This window comes from Mobula birostris, chromosome 10 (assembly GCF_030028105.1).
Source record: "Mobula birostris isolate sMobBir1 chromosome 10, sMobBir1.hap1, whole genome shotgun sequence".
NCBI classification, from domain to species: domain Eukaryota; kingdom Metazoa; phylum Chordata; class Chondrichthyes; order Myliobatiformes; family Myliobatidae; genus Mobula; species Mobula birostris.
The window spans coordinates 83,875,349-83,899,173 of record NC_092379.1 but is presented as its reverse complement, the minus strand read 5'-3'; positions in this window follow the sequence as shown (position 1 = coordinate 83,899,173).

Sequence of the window (23,825 nt, the reverse complement as noted above, 5' to 3'; positions counted from 1 at the left end):
GTTTGTGGGTCTGGAAAGTGATACAGAAAGCACTCACTGTATTAATCATTTATTTACAAACGGTGTAAATTCGACCAAACATTCATGTTCCCCAAATTACAGACACTAGAGTTGAATATTCAACAAACATGTGTACCTTCAAGAAACAAGTGTGCACGAAGAGAATACCTTCTCAATCAGAATAAGGCACACCTCCACAGGACACACTACCTTCGAAAGTTGCAAATGTGATGACCCAACCCTCAGACTTGCATGACTCTCACAAGCTCCCAACTATGCTATACGTAAAACACGAGTAAAATACACAGTACTGTAAATCCAATAGTCACCTGCCAGTACACTCTAGTAGTCCACCAGCCTCCCTGTGCCGCAAAAGGCTACTAGCCCCACCCTGGAGTGTAATAAGCAATGAGCTGGTCCCCCGCTTAATTTTATACACTGATTTTGAGATATGACCAACCAGGTGAGTGATGTTCACCAACCCATCAGGAATGTAGGTGCAGCATTCTTAACCATTAGCAGCATAAGTGCCATCTTCCCTTGTGAGTAGGTAATCCAAGGCATCGATTCCTGGGACTGAATAGCAGTACCATGCTGAGAAAGGCTATCATACAAAACATCCTTCCTTTTTAATAGCCCTCTTACCAATCAGTATGGGCAAGGTGCTCATCCAGGGCACTGGGGTGGGATACACACAGCAGCACATATCAACTGCACCACCCTGTGGGAACCGCGGGTAAGCCTAGGAACTGCATATCTGGTAAGTGCCATTCAGCTTCCAAAAAGTGCCCAGCTTCACAACACCATTTGACATAGAAACAGTCATCCCAGATTACTGCTCCTGTCAACACTCTGTCAGGTGGGGAAATCATTTTAAGAGTCAGGACATTCCAATTATATAAATGGTGTGTAGGGAAATACCAGCTCTTAAAGCACTTACTCCACCGGAGCTATTAAGGATCAAAGCTCTTAATGCTGTTACCATACTCTGGGTTGAGGTTGGCTGGAATAGACTGTCCCCTCCTAGCTCCCCCAAAACAAAATACCAAAACCCAAGAGGCCAGAAAATTTCCCCCAACAGTCTTTCGTTGTCATCAAAAAATTTGATAACGGTGGAATCGCTTCATACAAGGAGTCTTCATACAAATTCAGCAATCTGTTGGACCAGTGTACAAATTCAAACACCATCCACAGGAATGTATAACAGGATCTCCCACCACAAATTAGCATCCACACTTTGTCATTCTGTAATGCAGGGAGATACAAATGTACTCGCTCCTGAATAGTCACTAGATATTTAGAAAACACAAAAACAAGAGAACTACAAAAATTGCTCCCCATGCTCAATTCCCTCCGAAATGTGGGTATCTCATATCCAGAATAAAGTTACCCAAATTTCTACCAATTTTCAAACAAATTTCAAATAGCCACTATGAAAAATGAATAATTGCTAAAACCAATTACAAAAAAAACATGGGAAAACAAATAACAAAGTGGGATACCTCTATCATGGTATATTTCTGTGATAAGAGCCTACTTGCGTAGAACTTTAGTTACTGTGCTCCATTGCACTTGGGTTTTTAAATTCCACTCAGTGGGATGCCTAAACTGCCATTACCCTAATCCATAGTAATTCATTATGCTCTGAGGAAGCAAGCAGTGTTCTCAGGGCGTTACTGATCGCATGTTGGGACAATAGGCTTCCAAAGGCACCCACCCCTCTGTTAGACAGGATGGCTCCGATACTCCGCTCATCATGTACTCTCAATAATCACATGACCAAAGACTCCCCAGCATTTTGACTGTACCTATCCCCAAAAATTGCTATTTCCTTAGCGGTAAATTTTCTGAGCTCTGCTGTGTCGAAGGGGTCAATCATACCATCCCTATCCCTACACATTCCTGAGCCTCCCCCTTCCCTCTTTTGAGAGAAAGAAGCTGCAGACTGATGCCCCCCCCCCCAAAGGCAGGTGTGGGAACACATAATCACTGGCCTGGCCCATACTGTTCTGGACACACAAGGGAGAAGGCAAACATCTCAAGGATTAAATCGAAGGAATCGAAGGGTCTTCTCTACACTCTCTCCCTCATTTTCATTATCCAGCCAGATATCCTCATCTCCCAGCCCTGCTGTATGATCATCGCCCTGTCTCAATATGGCTCGAACCTTAACAAGATGAGGTTCTCAATAGGCCTCCTCAAGCCATCTTTCATTACTTCTATACTTTCATTAGCTGACAGACGACTTGTACATCCATATTTTCTAACTTCGTAGCCCTTCTCTGGGCCATCAATAGTGATTCACTCAGAATAATACAGTATTGACTGAGATCTTCCAATTCCTTCTTAAGATTCGCTATTGTTTTATACTGATGTCTTACAATTGCAGCAAGAAACCTAGGAGCATTCCACCAGGAATATTTTCTTTTGGGAAAACTCAAAAATTTAAGTGTAGAAACAATGTCCCATTTCAAACCCGGCAAAATCTAACTGGTCCGACCGATCTACTGGCATCACGTAACCCATCAGTCATTAATGAGACTTCCGAAGCACGCACTGTTATCTGTCCACCCTGGAATTCTGCATCTCTCATCTTGAGGGTCCTCGCTTTTAAATAACCTCTTAAGGAAATACATTTCTGCTCAAAAAGTAGACCCTGCTCAAAGCAGAGACAAATGTAATGCTGAATCAGATTCGAGATGCAGAAGGCACTCTCTGTGAATAGGTGTGTTAATCATTTATTTACAAACATTAAAATTCAACCCAACATTCATGTTCCCCAGGTTACAGACAATACAGAGCTGAATATTCAACAAACGTATGTACATTCAACAGGCACAGTACCTTCTCAATCATCATGTGCACCCTTGCCTTAAACAAGGGAGGAAGAAAGCAAGTCCCTTCCATGTCCTATTTTATATACCCAAGATATTCGAAACTGGACACCAGGCATCTATCCAATGAGAAAAGCAGCTGCATCTTCTAAACCAACCAATCACAAAGGAAGCGACTTTCAACAGTTAGAATAAGGCACACCCCGATAGGACAAGTACTTTGATATCTTCCATGGCAATTTTAGCTGCTCCCATTTGATCGGATATAACATGAACTGAATTTATCACCCAATATCCTTCTCACTAGTAATAGCACCTGTTCCCACAATTGTAATGTCACTCATATCTATATAACCATATAACCATATATCCACACCTGATGAAATTCCCACCTAGGGGTCAGTTACCTTGCTCCATAACATTTGAGTTCACTCAAACTTCTGCTGCTGCATCCTAACTTAGATAATCTAACTGACCAATTAAAATGTCTAACAGCCCAGAATGATGCAATTTGTAAATTCATATTCTTGATTTTAACTCCAGTCCTGGCTCTCTCTCTCTCTATAACTGAAATTCTCTCTAGGTCTGGTACACTCTGAGACCCTTCAACAGCTCTACTTATTGTATGACCTCTTACAAATCCACTACTTTAATTTCATTGAAATATACTGTAAATTATTGGGGAAACATTCAACAGGTTAAGGAACATCAGTGGAAAGATAACTAGAGTTATCATTATCATCATTACGTGGTATGACGTGGGCAGTCATAGTCTTTATCTCTCCATCCATCACCATGATTCGGCTATATTTTCTTATAGACGTGGTTTGTCATTCCCTTAATCAGGGCAGTGACTTTACAAGATGGGTGACCGCAGCCATTATCAGTACTCTTCAGAAACTGTCAATCTGGCAACACTGTCACTTAACCAGGACTTGTGTTATGCACCAACTCCACATATAGAGTTAACATGTTAAAATTTGAGAAGTTAAACCAGGGCAAGACCTATAAAACCAATAGCAGGGTAATTGAACGTATTGATGAAATAGGAGTACAATTACAAAGTTCCCTGAAAGTAGCAGCATAGGTAGATATGATGGTGAAGAGGCCAGTTGGCTTGCTTGCATTCTATGGTTAGGGCTTTGAATATGAAAGTTGAGACATCATGTCGCAACTGTAGAAGATGTTGGAGTATAGGGTGTATTTCTAGTCATGCAGCTATGGACCAGATGTCATTAAGCTTCAAAGAATGCAGAAAACATTGACAATAATGTTAACAGGAATAGAGGGCCTGAATTTTAAGGATAGATACAATCAACTAGCTTTTTCTCCCTCAAGTGTAGGAGGTTGTGGAGTGATCTTCTAGAACTATTGTACATAAAGTCATAGGGTGATAGGGTCTTTTTTTTTCAAATGTTAGAGGACTCCAGATCTAGAGGGCACAGACTTTAAAGTGAGGGGGATAAATTCAAGGGACATGAGGGACAACTTTTTCTCACACAAGGTAATGGGAATGTGGAATAAGCTACCAGGAAGATGCCGGAGGCTGGCGTAATTACACCATTAAAAAAGCATTTGGACAAATTTATGGATAGGAAAGAAGCCAAACCTCAAATGGAACTAGGTCAGGTAGGCAAATTTGTCAGTATGATGAGTTGGGCTGAGTTGGTCTATGCCGCATACTGCAACTCTATAACTCTTTCAGATTGAAGAACCATTATCAGAACAACTATAACTGCTGGCTAAGAGATTGATACACTTGTGCTGGACAGGTTATGTTAATACCTGCATAAAACTGTGACAAATTAAAGACCATAAGACCATAGGACCATAAGATATAGGAGCGGAATTAGGTCATTTGGCCCTTTGAATTTGCTCCGCCATTTCATCATGGCTGATCCAGTTTTCCACTCAACTCCAATCTCCTAACCTCTCCCCATATCCCTTCATGCCCTGACCAATCAAAAATCAATCAACCTCTACCTTAAATATATATAAAGACTTGGCCTCCGCAGCTGTGTGTTGCAAAGAATTCCACAGATACACCACTCTCAGACTAAAGAAATTCCTCCTCAACTCTATTCTATTTCCCACTCTGTTCCCCTCTATTCTGAGGCTGGTTTAAATGAGATCACCCCTCACTCTTCTGAATTCCAGTGAATACAGGCCCATAATCATCAAATACCCTTCATATGACAAGCTATTCTATCTCGGCCCGAAACGTCGACTATACCTCTTCCTAGAGATGCTGCCTGGCCTGCAGCATTCACCAGCAACTTTGATGTGTGTTGCCATTCTATCCTGGAATCATTTTCATGAACCCCCCTTTGAAAGCTCTTCAGTTTCAACATATCTTCTACGAGCCCAACGTTGCTCACAGTCCTCCAAGTGTGGCCTCAGCAGTGCTTACTCACCTTTCCCACAATTCTTCTTGCATTGAAAAATATGCAGCTCAGGACACCAGTGGCCCCACACTCAACTTTTTGATTCTTAACTTTGTCTGAGGTTTTACCAATATCTGTCCCACAGCCTCTCCACTTACTATTTTAGCACTCTGGTTCCTGTTCCCCTGCAACTCCAGTTTAAACTGCACCGTGCAGCATTAACAAACCTTCCTGCTAGGATATTAATCCCATTCCAGTTCACGTACAAACCATCCCTTTTGTAGAGTCCTCACTTTTCCTGGAAGAGAGCCCAATGATCCAAAAATTTTATGCCCTCCCTTCTACACTAACTCCTTAGTCATGTATTAGACTGTACAATTTTCCTAGATCTGGCCTCACTAGCACATGGCACAGATAGCAATCCTGAGATCACTACCCTGGAGGTCCTGCCCTTTAACGTAGCACCTAACTGCCTGAACTCGCTATGCAGAACATCATCACTTGTCCTACCCGTGTAATTGGTACCTACACGGACCACGACTTCTGGCTGTTCACCTTCCCACTTAAGAATGCTGAGGACTCGCTCCAAGATAGGAGGCAGCATACAATCTGGGAATATCGTTCTTGCCCACAGAACCTCCTGTCCTTTTCCTTAACTAACAAGTCCCCTATCACCAGTGCATGCCTCATCTTCCCCTTCCATTCTGAGATACAGATATAGACTAAGTGCCAGAGAAATGACCATCACAACTTTACTCTATTAAGCCACCCCCTGCAACAGAATCCAAAGCGATCTACCTGTTATTGAGGGGGGTGCCCCAGGGGTACTCTGCACTGGCTGCTTAACCCTTTCCTCTTCCTCACTGTCTCCCAGTTTCCTGCGTCCTTCATCTTGGGTGTAACCACCTCTCTATATGTCTAATCTTTTCACCCCCTCAGCATCTCGAATGATCTGGAGTTCATCCAGTTCCAGTTCCAACTCCCTTTCGTGGTTTGTTAGAAGCTGCATCCAGATGCACTTCTAGCAGTTATAGTCGTCTGGGACACTGAAGGTCTCCCTGCCTTCCCACATCCTTCAACAGGAGCATTCCACTATCCTGCCTGTCATCCCTACTGTCCTAGCTAAGCAGATATAAAGAAGAGAATGAAAAAACTTGATCTTTTCCTTCCACTGCTTTCTTTCCACTGAATCCTCTCTTCGCTGAAGCCTCAAAGAGCTAAAACCTCAAGATCACTACTCTTACTCTGTCCACTGAGCTCCCAATGGCAGCCGTCCCTTAGCCAGGTATCAGAGATAGCCATAATAATTATTCTTGCTGATCTGTAGCTGAGTTTCAAGATTGGCCGTTTTATCTCTTATGCTGTGCGCATTCAAATATAACACTTTCAATCCAGTATTTGTTGTTTTCTGTTTTAACTGCACCACGCCTGTATTGCCCTGTAAATCATAACTACTGGTTGTGATTAAGCCTCATCTCCTGCCTGCCCTTTCTATCATCTCTATTGCACTGTATCTTTGATTTATTTCTGTTTCCCCTTTCCTCAGCCCTATCACCCGGTTCCTATCCCGCTGCCAAATTAATTTAAACACTCCCTAACAGTTCTATTAAACCTGCCAGCTAGGATATTGGACCCTTTTGGGTTCAGGTGTGACCCGTCCTTTTTGTACAGGTCGTACCTCCCCCAGAAGAGGACCCAATGATTCAGGAACCCAAAACCCTGCCCCCTACACCAGTCTCTCAGCCACGCATTAATATGGTTGATCATGCTATTCTTGCACTCGTTAGCATGTGGCACAGACAGCAGTCCTGAGATTACTACCTTAGAGGTCCTGCTTTTCAGCTTCCTACCCAACTCCCTGAATTCTCTCTTCAGGGCCTCCTCCCTTTTTCTACTTATATCATTGGTACCAACGTGTACCAAAACTTCTGGCTGTTCACCCTCTCCCCTCAGAATACTCTGCACCTGATCAAAGACATCTTGTACCTGGGAGGCAACACACCATGCGGGTATCTCTATCAGACTGACAGAACCTCCTGTCTGTTCCCTTCACTATGGAATCCACTATGACTACCACATTCCTTATCTTCTTCTCTCCCTTCTGCACCATGGAACAAGGCTCAGTGCAGGTCACCCCCCCTCAACAGCAACCAAAGCAAGATAACGATTACTGAGGGGGATGACCACAGGGGTGCTCTCTACCATCTGAGCTCTTCCCTTCCTATCCCTGACAGTCACCCACTTGTCTAACTCCTGCAGCTTCAGGATGACCAACTCCCAGTAGCTCCCTCATTTTCCCTAATAAGCTGTAGGTCATCAAGCCGCAGCTCCAGATCCCTAACACAGTCTCTCAGGAGCTGTATCTCGGTGCACCTGGCGCAGATGTGGCCATCTGAGAGACTGGAAGGTTCCCAGGGCTACCACATCTGACACCTAGAGCAAAGTACTAACCCTACATACATGCTCCCTATTCCTCAGAAAATAAAATCCATTTACCCACTTACCTCACTGAAGCCAAAATGAGCTAAAGACGACTCCATCAATGACTGCTCCACCATGCTTTTATGCCTGAACCTTCCCTGTTCTCCAACACACAATTGGTGCTGCGGTTATCAGACATGTGCTTAAGGCACCATCCCAATAAATCTCCTCTGTACACCTTCTAATCCTTCAATATCCTTCCTATAATGAGGTGACCAGAACTGAACAGAATATTGCAAGTGTGGTCTAACTAGAATGTTATAGTGTTGCAGTCAGACCCCATAGCTCTTGAACTCAATCACCCAACTAATGAAAACTAAGACACTACACGCGTTCTTAATCTCCTTGTCAACTTGTGCTTCAATATTGAGGCATCTATGGTCTAGATGCCAAGATCCCTCTGACCATCCACATTTCTCAGAATTCTGCCATTAACCCTGTACTTTGCCTTCAAGTACGGCCATCCAAATGTGACAAATATTCACTGTCCCTGACCTAAGAAGCTTATTGCTAAATTCAGCTTTCTACCACAACAGTATAACCTTTCTAAAGGGGCAGAGTTGTTTGTGACTAAGTTGAACTTTTAACATATACTCCTTGTTCTAAATTGCTAGGGCAATTTTTGGATTTAGGATAAATAGCAATACAAAATATTGACCTCAGTGACCAACCTTCAGATTCAAATATGCATTGAAGACTAAATTTAAAATGTGGCTCAGAACAGGAAACTGCAGATAACTTCAGTCTAGTAAACAAGCGCGTAACTGATTATCTATATATGCATGAATCCAATCAACACCCCATTGCATGGTTGCGACAGTTATTAACACTTACTTTGGGTGTGATGTTGAGAAGAACCAGGAATTTGAAACTGTTACATGTGTAGTTCGAAGAAAGTATTGTAAGTATGGATTTGTTTTAATTGTCCTGAATTTTATATTTTCTTTGATGTTTAGCACATCAAAAAATGTGTAGTACTGGGTCAATCAGATCTTGCTTCGAAAGGGTCTTTCCCTTTCTCTCTCCTCTGTCTGTCTGTCTCGCTCTCTCTCTCTCGCTCTCTCTCCCTCCCCTCTTTCTCACACACTCTCTTTTTCTTGTGGCTTCAGAAGCTGTCAGCTTATTTGTGATATTTTGTCAAATAAAGAGATTGCCTCATGTCTACAAATATTCTCTCCAGTGACTTTGTTCATGCAACAACATAAACAAGAACCAATCTTCAGTTCTTAACATGAAGTGCAAGCAACAATCAGTTTGAAGTTAAAAGCACAACTTTGCAAACAACATTGTTTACAGAGAACAGGCTGCTCAAATAATATAGTTTGCAAAGTGAAGTAACCAAGAGGCTCCTTTTCTGCATTAGTCAAACACAAAACAATGTGATTTTGGCACCTAGCACATCAAATGTGGTCCCAGGTATGATCAATCATTACCTGGAATACTAATCAACTCAGAGAGATAGCCCTCACAGCATTAATTTTAGATGTCTAGGATTTCTGTCCCAGAAGCTTTCGGACCATCTGTGTGAATTACTTTTATTACAGCAAAGGTATCTGAGAAACATCACATGTAAATAATGTCAACTAGTTTCAAAACAGTATAAATGCTAGGAAGAATTTGGAGATTATTAGGAATGACAAGGTGACAGAAATAAGAACTAGAATTCATTCTTTAATCTTCAGATTCAGTAATGGACAACTTGTATCTGCAACTCATAGGCATGTTCTTTTAGTTCTTAAGTATTGTACCTGTGTTTGGAATTCCTTTGTAATTTATAAATCTTCAGTAATACAGAAATATTTTATAAATCATAAATCCTCCGTTATTGTTAATGTTTCTTATGTACAAGTTTAAAATGTCGACATTTAAAATGTGAATGATTAAAATAATATAAGCTGTGTTTAAACTACGTAGTTAGCTCAAAATAACTCTTGCTTGGTAGTGAGGGGGGAACCAACCACTTAAATAGTGGGTATTTGGCTGGTAGACCTTGCCTCAGAGACCACACAGGGAAGTTAGCTAGTTCTTGAAGAGTAGGTAGATCCAGTAACAATGTTACTATAATGAGAGTGACCATAGATACCTATATAGGATAGGACTTAAAATTTTTCTTTGAGTTTATAGCTTTTCGACAGTTAACCTAATACCAGCACACAAACTGAACCACTTCACACTCCACCCTGTCTCTTGCACTCACACAGCTACCTGGACTATTCCTCTTCCCACCATGTCTCTTGAAAAAATGTCATCCCTTCTCGCAATTCCTCCGTCTCCGCCGCATCTCCTCTCAGGATGCTTTTCATTCCAGCACGAAGGCGATGTCTTCCTTTTTTAAAGAAAAGGGCTTCCCTTCCTCCACCATCAACTCTGCTCTCAAATGCATCTCTCCCATTTCATGCACATCTGCTCTCACCCCGTCCTCCTGCCACCCCACTAGGGATAGGGTTCCCCTTGTCCTCACCTACCACCCCATCAGCCTCCGGGTCCAACATATAATTCTCTGTAACTTCCGCCACCTCCAACGGGATCCCACCACTAAGCACATCTTTCCCTCCCCCCCCCCCTGCTTTCCACAGGGATCGCTCCTTATGCGACTCCCTTGTCCATTCAACCCCTCCCCATCCCTCCCCACCGATCTCCCTCCTGGCACTTATCCTTGTAAGCGGAACGGGTGCTACACATGCCCTTACACTTCCTCCCTTACCACCATTCAGGGCCCCAGACAGTCCTTCCAGGTGAGGCGACACTTCACCTGTGAGTCGGCTAGGGTGATGTACTGCGTCCGGTGCTCCCGATGTGGCCTTCTATATATTGGCAAGACCCAACGCAGGCTGGGAGACTGTTTCGCTGAACACCTATGTTCTGTCTGCCAGAAAAAGCAGGATCTTCCAGTGGCCACACATTTTAATTCTACATCCCATTCCCATTCAGACATGTCTATCCACGGCCTCCTCTACTGCCAAGATGAAACCACACTCAGGTTGGAGGAATAACACCTTATATTCTGTCTGGGTAGCCTCCAGCCTGATGGCATGAACATTGACTTCTCTAACTTCAGTTAATGCCCCTCCTCTCCTTCTTACCCCATCCCTTATTACTTATTATTTTTTATTTCTCCCCCTTTTTCTTCTCTTTTCTCTCTCTCTTTCCCTCTCACAATCACTCCTTGCCTGCTCTCCATCTTCCTCTGGGCTCCCCTCCCCCTTTCTTTCTTCCTAGGCCTCCCTTCCCATGGTCCTCTCCCTTCTTCAGCCTTGTATCCCTTTTGCCAATCAACTTTCCTGCTCTTAGCTCCATCTCTCTCCCTCCTGTACCTTCTCCTATTATTTCGGATCTCCCGCTCCCCCACCCACTTTCAAATATCTTACTATCTCTTCTCTCAGTTAGTCCTGATGAAGGGTTTCGGTCTGAAATGTCGACTGCACCTCTTCCTATAGATGCTGCCTGGCCTGCTGCGTTCTACCAGCATTTTGTGTGTGTTGCTTGAATTTCCAGCAACTGCAGATTTCCTCATGTTTGCGTCATTCACACTTCATTGGGTTAAACTCCAACTGCCATTTCTTAAACCAGCTTTTCATCCTAGCAATTACAATAACCTTCTACACTATCCACAACACCACCAACTACCATCTGCAAACTTACTAACCCACCCTTTTACTTGTCCATTCAACAGATGTAGAAAAATCACAAAAACAGGGGTCCCAGAACAGATCACGCAGAATTCCATTGGTCGCTAATCTTTAGGTAGAATACAAAACATCTACTACCAAACGCTGCTTACTGTGGGCAAGCCAATTCAGAATCTTTGAGAAAAAGAATTCCATCATTAAAATAAAACACAAAAATATACTCCTTACAAAATTCTTAAATCATCTACAGTTATTAGCAATTGATTCTATTATTGTTATTGGATTTATTGAGTACGCTTGCAAGCACATGAATCTCAGGGTTGTAGATGGTAACATATATATACTTTGATAACAAATTTACTGTGCTTTGGAGCTGCTGGTTTCAGATGGGTATAATCTTCAGTATTGTTTTGATTGCCAATACTTATAATACCGTATATATAAGTAATGTTTTGGAAACCAAGAGAGGAGAAGTTGAACAATGATAGAAAATGCATGTTTGCACCACTGTATCTTGTTAATCGGAAGTATTTGTGGGTAAGTAGGAGTCTGAGTATTAAAGGCACATTAATAATGAGGAGATTGTCTCATTTAATGAAAAGTGAGGGATGGCTGTAATTGGAGTTTGAGCAATACTGCACCTCATGGACGTCTGTTAATATATAATAAGCTAGTGTGCTTGGAGTAGACCTCATGTTACATCAAGACATTGAAATGGTAAAACAAATTGTATGTTTTATCTGTACAAGGTAGAGTAGTCATGGAATAATTGCATGTTATAATTCCAACATACAATTTCCTGTACTATTTTCATAATACCTAGTACATATTACCATTTTGACAGTCTGAATTTTTTTTTGAAATTTTTATTCAACTAAAACTCAGTAGTACCAAGATGCAGTTCATCAGGTTATGTAAGACGTATGAAACCAGTATATTTTTGTATTTTATCTTACTGATGGATTTGCTTTTGACAAGTATGCCTTGACAGACAATCAGAGAATTATAGGATAAGTTCAATCCTGACACACTCCCATTGGAGACAGCTTAAAATAGATTTACAAAACTGCAGTTCTGACTCTAATCTGTGTCTCACTCGAGTGTACTTCAAGATTACTGAATTCTTCCTCAGATTTTATAATTTTAGTAGAGCACCTGGCTAATAGCGACATATTAGAAATAAATATGTAATGTCTTCTATTTGTGATAAACATTGATAGATATTAGACTAAGTTCTAATCTAATGTTAATTTTATGGCATCAGCCAATCCTAGGAGAATAACCTCAATAATCCTAAATCCCTTCTCCTTACTTCCTTATACCGCAGCAATTTATTTTCTCTTACACGTTTATCAGATCCCTTTTCATTTTTTTTTGTACCATTAACTTGAACTAAGAGGCAAATTACAGTACCTAGTTAATATATTTGTATACTTTTGTGATAAAGGAAAGAACCAGAGAACCTGGGTTAATCATCATAGGGACAAGGTGAAAAGACAAACTCTGCACAAACAGCATCTGAGACTGTGATCAAATCTACGTCCTTTAAGCTGTAAGACAGCAGCACTAAATGGTACACTATGCTGGCACCTTATGGTATAAGCAGAGTTATTTGACATAACTAGCACAAATGGCCTTGCTGTCCTTGGTTAGGGACAGGACCTTGTGACCAAATCCTGATTGATACCCAGTACTGACTGTGTTTCAAGATCAGATTTGGCTGTTTTACCTCAGAGGTTTGTGTAAAATGGGTTGCTCATGTCGTAGTGTGCTACATTTCATGGACGTGAATTTTCTAAACAAGGACAATGAAGACAGATTGATGTTGGATCTATCAATTATAGCATCAATGAAAAAATATACACATTTATACTCAGCTGAACTTTAATGCCTTGCTACCATCAGGAAGGAAGTACAGAAGCATGAAAGTGCACACACCATGACTCAGGAACAGCTTCTTCCCCTCTGCCATCTGATTTCTGAATGGACATTGAACCATCAGTACTTCTTTTATTTCTATTTTTGGTCTACTTAATTAATTTAACTATTATACAGTTTTCTTTTCTTGTATAATGCATTGCCTTGTTCTGCTGCCATAGAGTCATCAAATTTCACAGCATATGCCAAGGATATTAAACCTGATTCTGATTCTGATATCCAGACTTCACTCTACTGGCAGTTCACAAATGAATGGGATAAATAAATATCAAAGGTCAAGTGAGGAATGTGCCCTTGGCTTCAAATGCATGAAGAATACTTTCAATTTAGAGTCACTCAGTTTTGAAGTCAGTAAGGATCAAGGGATATATTCTTCAGTGGGGGGAGTTACACATGATATAAAGAAAGATAACTTTGATTATAGACTGAAGATACAGTACATTATTTCATCAATTCCTGAGGACAGCTTGACTATCTTCAGTCATTCCACCAGTGACCTTTCCTTCATGGTATTCAGAAGTGAACTCGTTTGATCGTTTCCACAATGATCAGTTCAAGGAGCAAGCTCCCATAATGAGGCAGACCATGTCAGACTAGAATAGGTCACCATGCATCGATGGATTGACAGATAACAAAGGTGAGGATAGGAAGCTATATTCAGTCACTGTGATGATCTACTTGAATGGAACCACAAATAGTTATTACTCAATTCCCCTTCCACAAATGCTAATAGACCCGCTGGATATTTGCAGAATCCTGTGCCCTGTATTTCAGACTTACAGTATCAACAGTATTGTATTTTGGCTTTTCATTCGGCAACATAGCAGGACCCACCAACTGGATGATGTAAGCCGAAAATATGCATTACCATCTCTTTGATAAATTACACTGTTTCCATTACATGACTTCTGACCACCAAGACCACATATTTCCAGACATGACTACTGCAGTAAGGTTGCAGAAGAGTGCCTCTGGGAGTAGCAGTAGACAGAAGCAGACTGTTTCGCAGCCTACTGACCTGGGTTCAGCCCAGTTTATCAGTTTCCCAATTTACTAATTCTGATCGCTGGTGATGGAGTTTACATCTTCTCCTCGTGACTGTACAGGTTTCTGCCAGAAGCTCTGATTATATCTGACGTTCCAAAGATGCAGAGACTGATAGATTAATTGCTGATTGTAAATTGCCCCTAGAGTGGAGCTGAGTGGTAGGATATAATGAGAGTGAATTCAAATGTTTATTTATTTATTTATTTACTGCGATACAGTGTGGAGCAGGCGCTTTCGGCTCCTTCAAGCTGCGCCACTCAGCAACCCCTATTTAACCCTAGCCTAACTACAGGACAATTTACAATGGCCAATTAACCAATCAATTGGCATACCTTTGGACCTGGGTAGAAACCAGAGCATCTGTGGAAACGCATGTGGTCAGGGGGAGAACCTACAAACTGCTTACAGAGAGTGGAGTAGAATGCATGATACAAGGTTAGAGAATAGTACAGCACAAGCTTTTCATCTTCCTGAGCACATAACAACCATCAACCATTTAAATTACTTCTGCATCATTTTTCATACATTCACCTTGAATTTGCCCCTGTACCTCTTTGAGATATAGGAGGAAACTGAAGTAGCCAGAAGAAATTTGCTATCACAAGACGGCAGAATTTAACCTGAGTTTCTGGAATTGTGAGACAGCAGCTCCATAAACTGTGTCATTGTGCTGCAATGCAGAATTAGTGTAAAGAGATGCATGAAAGTCAGTGCAGACTCAATGGACTAAAGGCCCTGCTTCAATGTTATATGGTTCTGTGAGTCTGCCTGTGACTACTCTCTCATCTGACCTTTAAAGCTGTGGAATTCCCTTCTAAAACCTCTCTAGCAAGCTTGTTCTCCCTCTTCTCAAAAATATATCTCTTTGACAAACCAGTTCGTTGTCTTATTCTTCTCAATGTGACTTTTGGCTAAGCTTCCTTTGATAAAGCTCACATAAAGAACTTTGAGATCCACCAGGAACCCTATATATTTCCATCCCCCACTACGAAACCATGGATGTCCAGTCCCTATATACCTCCATCCCCCACCAGGAAGGTCTCAAAGCTCTCCACTTCTTTTTGGATTCTAGACCTAACCAGTTCCCTTCTACCACCACTTTGCTCTGTCTAGCGGAATTAGTCCTTACTCTTAATAATTTCTCCTTTGGCTCCTCCCACTTCCTCCAAACTAAAAGTGTAGCCATGGGCACCTGTATGGGTCCCAGCTATGCCTGCCTTTTTGTTGGCTTTGTGGAACAATCCATGTTCCAAACCTATACTGGTATCTGTCCCCCACTTTTCCTTCGCTACATTGATGACTGCATTGGTGCTGCTTCCTACATGCATGCTGAGCTTGTTGACTTCATTAACTTTGCCTCCAACTTCTACCCTGCCCTCAAGTTTACCTGGTTCATTTCTGACACCTCCCTCCCCTTTCTAGATCTTTCTATCTCTATCTCTGGAGACAGCTTATCTACTGATGTCTACTATAAGCCTACAGACTCTCACAGCTATGTGGACTATTCCTCTTTAACCCTGTCTCTTGCAAAAACGCCATCCCCTTCTCGCAATTCCTCCATCTCCGCCGCATCTGGTCTCAGGATGAGGCTTTTTATTCCAGGACGAAGGAGATGTCCACCTTTTTTAAAGAAAGGGGCTTTCCTTCCTCCACCATCAACTCTGCTCTCAAACACATCTTTCCCATGTCACGCACATCTGCTCTTACTCCATCCTCCTGCCACCCCACGAGGAATAGGGTTCCCCTTGTCCTCACCTACCACCCCACCAGCCTCTGTGTCCAACATATAATTCCCCGTAACTTCCGCCACCTCCAACGGGATCCCACCACTAAGCACATCTTTCCCTCCCCCCCCACTCTGCTTTCCGCAGGGATCGCTCCCTATGTGACTCTCTTGTCCATTCGTCCCCCCCATCCCTCCCCACCGATCTCCCTCCTGGCACTTATCCTTGTAAGCCAAACAAGTGCTACACATGCCCTTACACTTCCTCCCTCACCACCATTCAGGGCCCCAGACAGTCCTTCCAGGTGAGGCGAAACTTCACCTGTGAGTCGGCTGGTGTGATATACTGCGCCCGGTGCTCCCGATGCAGCCTTCTATATATTGTACTGTTTGGGCACAGGAGTACATTCAGCCAGAGACTCATTCCACTGAGATGCGTCATAGGAAGTCATTCCTGCCTGTGGCCATCAAACTTTACAACTCCTCCCTTGGAGGGTCAGACACTCTGAGCCAATAGGCTGGTCCTGGACTTATTTCCACCTGGCATAATTTACATATTATAATTTAATTATTTATGGTTTTATATTGCTATACATATTCTATTCTTGGTTGGTGCAACTGTAACGAAACCCAATTTCCCTCGGGATCAATAAAGTATGTCTATCTATCTATCTATTGGCGAAACCCGACACAGACTGGGAGACCATTTCACTGAACACTTATGCTCCGTCTGCCACAGAAAGCAGGATCCCCCAGTGGCCACACATTTTAATTCCACGTCCCATTCCCATTCTGATATGTCTATCCACGGCCTCCTCTACTGTAAAGATGAATCCACACTCAGGTTGGAGGAACAACACCTTATATTCCGTCTGGGTAGCCTCCAACCTGATGGCATGAACATTGACTTCTCTAACTTCCGTTAATGCCCCACCTCCCCCTCGTACCCCATCTGTTATTGCCCATCCTCTGGGTTTCCCCCTTCCCCCTTTCTGTCTCCCATGGCCTCCCATCCCATGATCCTCTCATATCCCTTTTGCCAATCAACTGTCCAGCTCTTGGCTCCATCCCTCCCGTCCTGTCTTCTCCTATCATTTTGGATCTCTCCCTCCCCCTCCCACTTTCAAATCTCTGACTAGATCTTCTTTCAGTTAGTCCTGACGAAGGGTTTCGGCCCAAAATGTCGACTGTACCTCTTCCTATAGCCTACTGCGTTCACCAGCAACTTTTATGCGTGTTGCTTGAGATATCTTTATACGTAAGAGTTATTGTATAATCAGTTTCTCTCTACCACCACTCTCCTCCATCCAGTGGAATTGGTTTTCACCCTCAATAATTTCTCCTTTGGCTCCTCCCATTTCCTTCAAACCGAAGGTATAGCCATGGGTATTTGCATGGGTCTCAGTTTGCCCGTCTTTTCGTCAGCTATGTGAAACAGTCCATGCTCCAACCCTACGCCAGCATTGCTCCCCAACTCTTCCGATGCTACATCAACAACTGCACTGGTGTTTCCTGTACCCATGTTGAGCTTGTCGATTTCATCAACTTTACTGCAAACTTCCAACCTGCACCCAAATAGCAGGTAAAAGATGACAAGATGGCGGCGCAACGGCAGCGCACGCGGCCTTTCCGGTGATGAATATCTGTTATCTGTCAAGTAGGGGACCGTGCACAATCCTGATTTGATGGAGACAGACGTGAGAGTACGGATAAACGTCTGGAAAACTTCTGAAATGCCCGCTTCGCTGCCGCTGCTACTGTGTGGTAACTGGAATCGCCAGAGCAGAAGGCCCCGAAATCCTCGGCTTTGCGTGTTTCAGCGGCCAGGGTGAGGTCGAAGGTGCTCGGCAGAGGATGGCACTCAGGAAGCTGTTTCGGAGGGCTGGTCAGAGGCTCAAAGTTTTCGGACGGATGGACTCGGTGTCGGCTGTGGTCAGCTACATCCAAGGTGTCAGCAAGTTGAAGGTGCCTGGAGGTTTATGGTAGGGAGTTTCTCCCTTTTGCCGCCTCTATCCGGGACTCAGGAGTCGATCGACTCGGGGACTCTTGAGACTATTTTTTACTGTGCCCCTGGTTTGTTCTTCATCAAATTATGGTATTGCTTTGCACTGCTGTCACTATATGTTATAATTATGTGGTTCTGTCAGTGTTAGTCTTTGGTTTGTCCTGTTTTCTGTGATATCACTCTGGAGAAACATTGTGTCATTTCGTAATGCATGTATGCATTTCTAAATGACAATAAAAGAGGACTGAGTGTTCTCATAATCTAAAAAAATATACTTGGTCCATTTCTGACACCTCCCTCCCCTTTTTTGATCAACAGTCTATCTACTGACATTCAAAGGTTTCAATGATACATTTAATGCCAGAGAAATGTATATAATATACTTCTTGAAATGCTCTTCCTTCCTAATCATCCACAAAAACAGTGTCCCAAAGAATGAATGACAGTTAAATGTCAGAACCCCAAAGTCCTCCCCAACTCCTCACCCTCCTGCGCATAAGCGGCAGCAAGCACGATCCCCCCTCCCGCCACCGGCAAAAAGAAACGTTGGCCCCCGTCACCGAGCACTGATATATTTTATAAACACCAAGATTCTCACAGCTCACTATATATGGACTATACCTCTTCCCAACCTGTCACTAGTAAATCTGCCTTCCCCTTCTCTCAGTTCCTCCATCTCTACTGCATCTGCTCTCAGGATTAGGCTTTTCATTCCAGAATTACTGAGATGTCCTCTTCTTTAAAGAAAGGGGTTCTCTTCCTCCATGATCAACATTGCCTTCATCTCCTTCCGTTTTTTGCACATCTGCGCGCACCCAATCCTCCCACCGTCACACAAGGGATAGGGTTTCACTTGCTCTCACCTACCATCTTACCAGCCCCTATGACCAGCACATAATTCTCCGTAACTTCCACCACTCCAACAGGATCTCACCACCAAAAACAACATTTCTCTCCCCCTTCCCCCACTTTTCACTTTCTGCAGGGATCAGTCTCTATGTGACTCTCTTGTCACTCATCTCTTCCCACTGATTTCCCTCCTGGTCCTTATCCTTACAAGCAGAACAACTGCTACCCCTGTCCTACGCCTCCTCCCTCACTACTATTCAAGGCCCTAAACAGTCCTTCCAGGTGAGGTGACACTTTATCTGTGACTCTGTTGGGGTCACCAACTATATCTGGTGCTCCCCGTGTGGCCTCTTGTATATTGGTGAGACCTGAGGGTAGATTGGGAGACCACTTTGTTGAGCACCTATGCTCCACCCACCAAAAAAAGCTGGATCTCCCAGTACCCAACCATTTCAGTTCTATTTCCTATTCCCATTCCAACATGTCAGTCAATGGCCTCCTCTACTGCCATGATGAGGCCATACTCAGAGTGGAGGGGCAACAGCTTATATTCCATCTAGGTAGCCACTAACCTGAAGGCATGAACATCAATTTCTCAAACTTCTGGTAATTACTTCCCCTCTCCTTCACAATTCCCCATTCCTGTTTTCCTCTCTCACATTACCTCCTTACCTGCTCATCACTTCCCTCTGGTGCTCCTCCTACTTCCTTTTCTTCTAAGGTCTTCTGTCCTCTTCCATCGGATTCCCCCTTTTCCAGCCCATTATCTTTTTCATCTATCAACCATCTAGCTCTTTATTTAATCCCTCTTGATGAAGGGTCTTGGCCCGAAACATTGACTGTTTACTCCTTTCCATAGATGCTGCCTGGCCTGCTGAGTTCCTCCAGCATTTTGAGTGTGTTGCTTTAGATTTCCAGCACCTGCAGATTTTCTCGTGTTTGTCAACTAAAAATATTAACACTGTTAAGATTTGGAAATCTGATGTCAACCTTTAAATTATTCATTGCACTATTTTTGATTTGGGTTCTGAATGAGTTATAATTGTTAACACAAATATATTCATCACTATTCATCTTGCTCAAAATTCACCTTACCCGCCCTTATTTCCTTAGTCAGAAGCTTGCAAGCACCTGAGATAGGCTTACGTCAAAGGCACTTTAATTGAAAAAAACAACTGGATTATGTTCTTAATTAAATATTTGATTTTTTAATTAATTCCTTCTAAAATACCAGGAACCATGCCTTATTGAAATCTATAATTCAACAGATGAGAAGAAATTAAAGATTTACTGATAAAACTAAATTTTGTTATCACAGCTGACCTTCATTTTGACTGTACAGAGCAAATTAAATTAAAATCTGAACAGACAATATTAAAACTTAGTTCAGGTACAAATTCATTTTTGCAACTGGAGGATTTATTTTTCCAAACCCTGTGATATATATTTATATGAATGAGCATAAAAATGCAACTCACAGGTGAAATTCAATGCTTTACATTATACTACTTGATTGTTAAACACCCAAATTACTGACACTATTACAAACAATCCCTGAAAGCACCCACAATGAGAAAGTGTGAGTGAAGAAAGGTCAGTGGTTAGTGAAACATCTGATGAAGCTAGTAAAGAAGGAACAGAATTCTGATTAGATCATGTATATGTAAATTTTTAAAATCAGTTTAAAGTTCTTTTTCAGCTGACATTTACAGGAGCTCTCTGACCAATTTGCAAAAGTCAGCAGTCAAGTATAAGGTACAACAACTCTGCTAAACATACTGAACAGTAAATTACTAAGAATGTAAATGTCACAACATGTCACAAAGTAATTTCAGTAATGATAGTCAATTTAAATGAACAATCCAGATTTTGGGATTTCCTTATGAATATGGAAGTTTCAGCATTCCAGTAGTTTTCCTGACTTTTCCAATGCTCTCATTAGACGACAGATTTATAGCAGTTCTGCTTCAATTGCAGTGAGGAGTGTAGTCAAACAGCATACAGTAGATTGGATCCAGAACAGGGAGTGCATCCCATTTCATTCAGTGAAGGAGAATGTCTGAGAGAGACCAAAATATTATTTAGTTTTGATTTAATTTGAATGGTTTATGATCATTTATTTATACTTCATAAAATTTTAAAATTTTACATGCTTACTTTATAATAGCTTGAATTTAATAGCATTTACTCTTTCTAAATATTTCTGAATGTCAGAAATATTGATAAATTATTTAAATCTGGACATATTTGACCATTCGCTGTTAGCTGAGATTTTTCACTTGTTTTGTGATCTAAAAATAGAATAAAACAGAGAAGATCCTGTCATTATGATTAATAGAGGCCATTTTACTTCACACTTTCCAAAAGGAGGCAACACCATGTAATGAGTCTCAACTTTCTGTGGAGGTAAGTGCTAAGTGTGGCATCCTCACAGCCGACTTCAAATTTGAAGCCAATATACATTTACCTCATCTTATTTACTCAGTTATTCAGTCTATTATGTGACATGGAAGAGAGCAAGCAAAAAAAAATTGCTTTCATATCACTTTCTATGTTGTGATACTGCATGTTAGATAGTGTAGCATTGAATGACATGTAAAGATCTTCCAGATAACAGTGAGCAATATTAAGTCAATGTAAAATATCTTTTCAGAATTAATCAAATACTATAACTAATATTAAGATTAATGCCAATAAGTTCCTGAATATTATACATCTCATTACAAAAAGTGCAGGTGACAGAAGAGACTGTAGATGATGGAATGTAGTTGGAGGAATTCAGAGGTTTGGCTTGTGTAAAGGGAAATGGACAAGAGTGTTTTAGATGAAGACCCTTATTCTGGACTGAATGGTCTTAATCCAAATATAATTCCAGATGAAGGCTCTTGCCCCAAAATATTGTGTATATTTCCCTCCACGGATGCTGTTTGACTCACTGGGTTTCTCCAACAGTTTATTTTTTAATGAAAAATAAATGTTCTTCATGATTTACAATAGCTGAGATTAACAGATAGAACACTGTAATGGGCAGAGCTGTGCTTGACCCAGCTCATGTCTTATAATGAAAACATCAAACCACTTACCGTCATATATACAGTATGTTACATTTAGGTCAGTGAACCCATTCAAATGAATTATGTTGCTTTTGATATGCAAATCAAAAATGTCATTTACTGCACCCATACAATATTGTGAACTGTTGGTTCTCTTTGGAACCACAGGCTGCTAAGATGAAGAAGAGGAAGAAAGAGAAAGACCGATTTCAGAATCATTCTATCTCCATAAGAAACAAACTGGCTTTATAAAACATGATTGAAAATGGGATGGATGCTCACAATGTACAAATATCTATCTCTCTTTCTCTCTCTCTCTCTCTCTCTCTTTCTCCATCTATCTATCTTTTTCTATCTCATAACATATTCTAAAATATTTTACAGTGCTAATAAGGTCCTGTGCTAAATATTAATTATTATTTGGGACACAAATACATGTAGTTTTTGTTTGTATTTTAGTGTTTATTTTTATAAAAATTTAGCTCAATCAGCCCATTGAGTCTGCTCCACATTCAATCATGGCTGATTTATTTTCCCTCTCACTCTCCTTCTCCAGCATTCTCCTTGTAACCGTTGATACTCTTACTAATCAAGATCTTATCAACAATTGTTTTAAGTATACCTAATGATTTGGCCTCCACAGACATCTGTGACAATAAATTCCACAGATTCACCACCTTTTGGCTAAAGAAATCCTTCTCATCTCTGTTCTATGGGACATCCTTCTATTTTAAGACTGAATCCTCTGATCCTAGACTTGCCCCTATTGAAATTATTCTATCTATATCCACTCTATCCAGGTTTTTTAATATTCGGTAGCTTTCAATGAGATCCCCCCCCCCCACCAGTCTTTCTTTTTAACTCGTGTGAGTGCAGGCCCAGAGCATTCAAATGCTTCTCATACGTTAACCCTCTCATTCTCAGGATCATTCTCATGAGCATCCTCTGTGCCCTCTCTAATTCGAACACATCCTTTCTTAGACATGGGCCTAAAACTGCGCACAATACTCCAAATGCAATCTCATCAATGCCTTATGAAGACTCAGCATTACATCCTTGGTTTTATATTCTGTTCCTTTCAAAGTGAATGTTAATATTACATTCTTTTCCTCACTACCAACTCAACTTACAAGTTAACCTTTAAGGCATTCTGCACGAGGATTCTCAGGTCTCCCTGCATCTCTGATTTTTGAATTTTCTTCCCATTTAGGATATAGTCTATGCCTTTATTCCTTCTACCTAAGTGCATGACCATGTACTTTCCTACACTGTATTCTAAGTGCTTTTGGGTTTGATGTTTTCCTTTAAAAGGGATCAATGTTTTTTCTTTGCTTCATGGTTGCCTGTGAGAAGACAAATCTCAGGGTTATGTGTCGCATACATTGATAATAAATGTACTTTGATTCTTTGAATTTTTGGATCATTTCTTTGCCTATTCTCTTAATCTGTCTAATTCCTTTTGCATGCTCTCAACTTCTTCAACACTATCTGTTCCTCCACATTTCTTTGCACCATCTGCAAACTTGGCGACATAGCTATCAATTCCATCGTCCAGATTATTCACGTATAATGTGAACTATAGTGTACCCAACCCTAGCCTTGACAGAGTGCCACCAAGATTCAACAAGAAAAGCTCCCTTTACTCCCACTTTTTACCTTCTGTAAAGCAGTCGATCCATAAGATTTATGCTTCTTGTCAAATTGTACACTTCTATCAAGTTACCTCTCATTCTCACTTTTTTAATTGCCTTTTTTTAAGCTTCCCAATCCTCTAGCTTCCCATCAATACTTGTTATTATTGTATGCCCTCTCTTTTACTTATCTACTGTCTTTGACTTCCCTCGTCAGTATGTTCTCTCTATTTTATTTCACAGCTGCACCG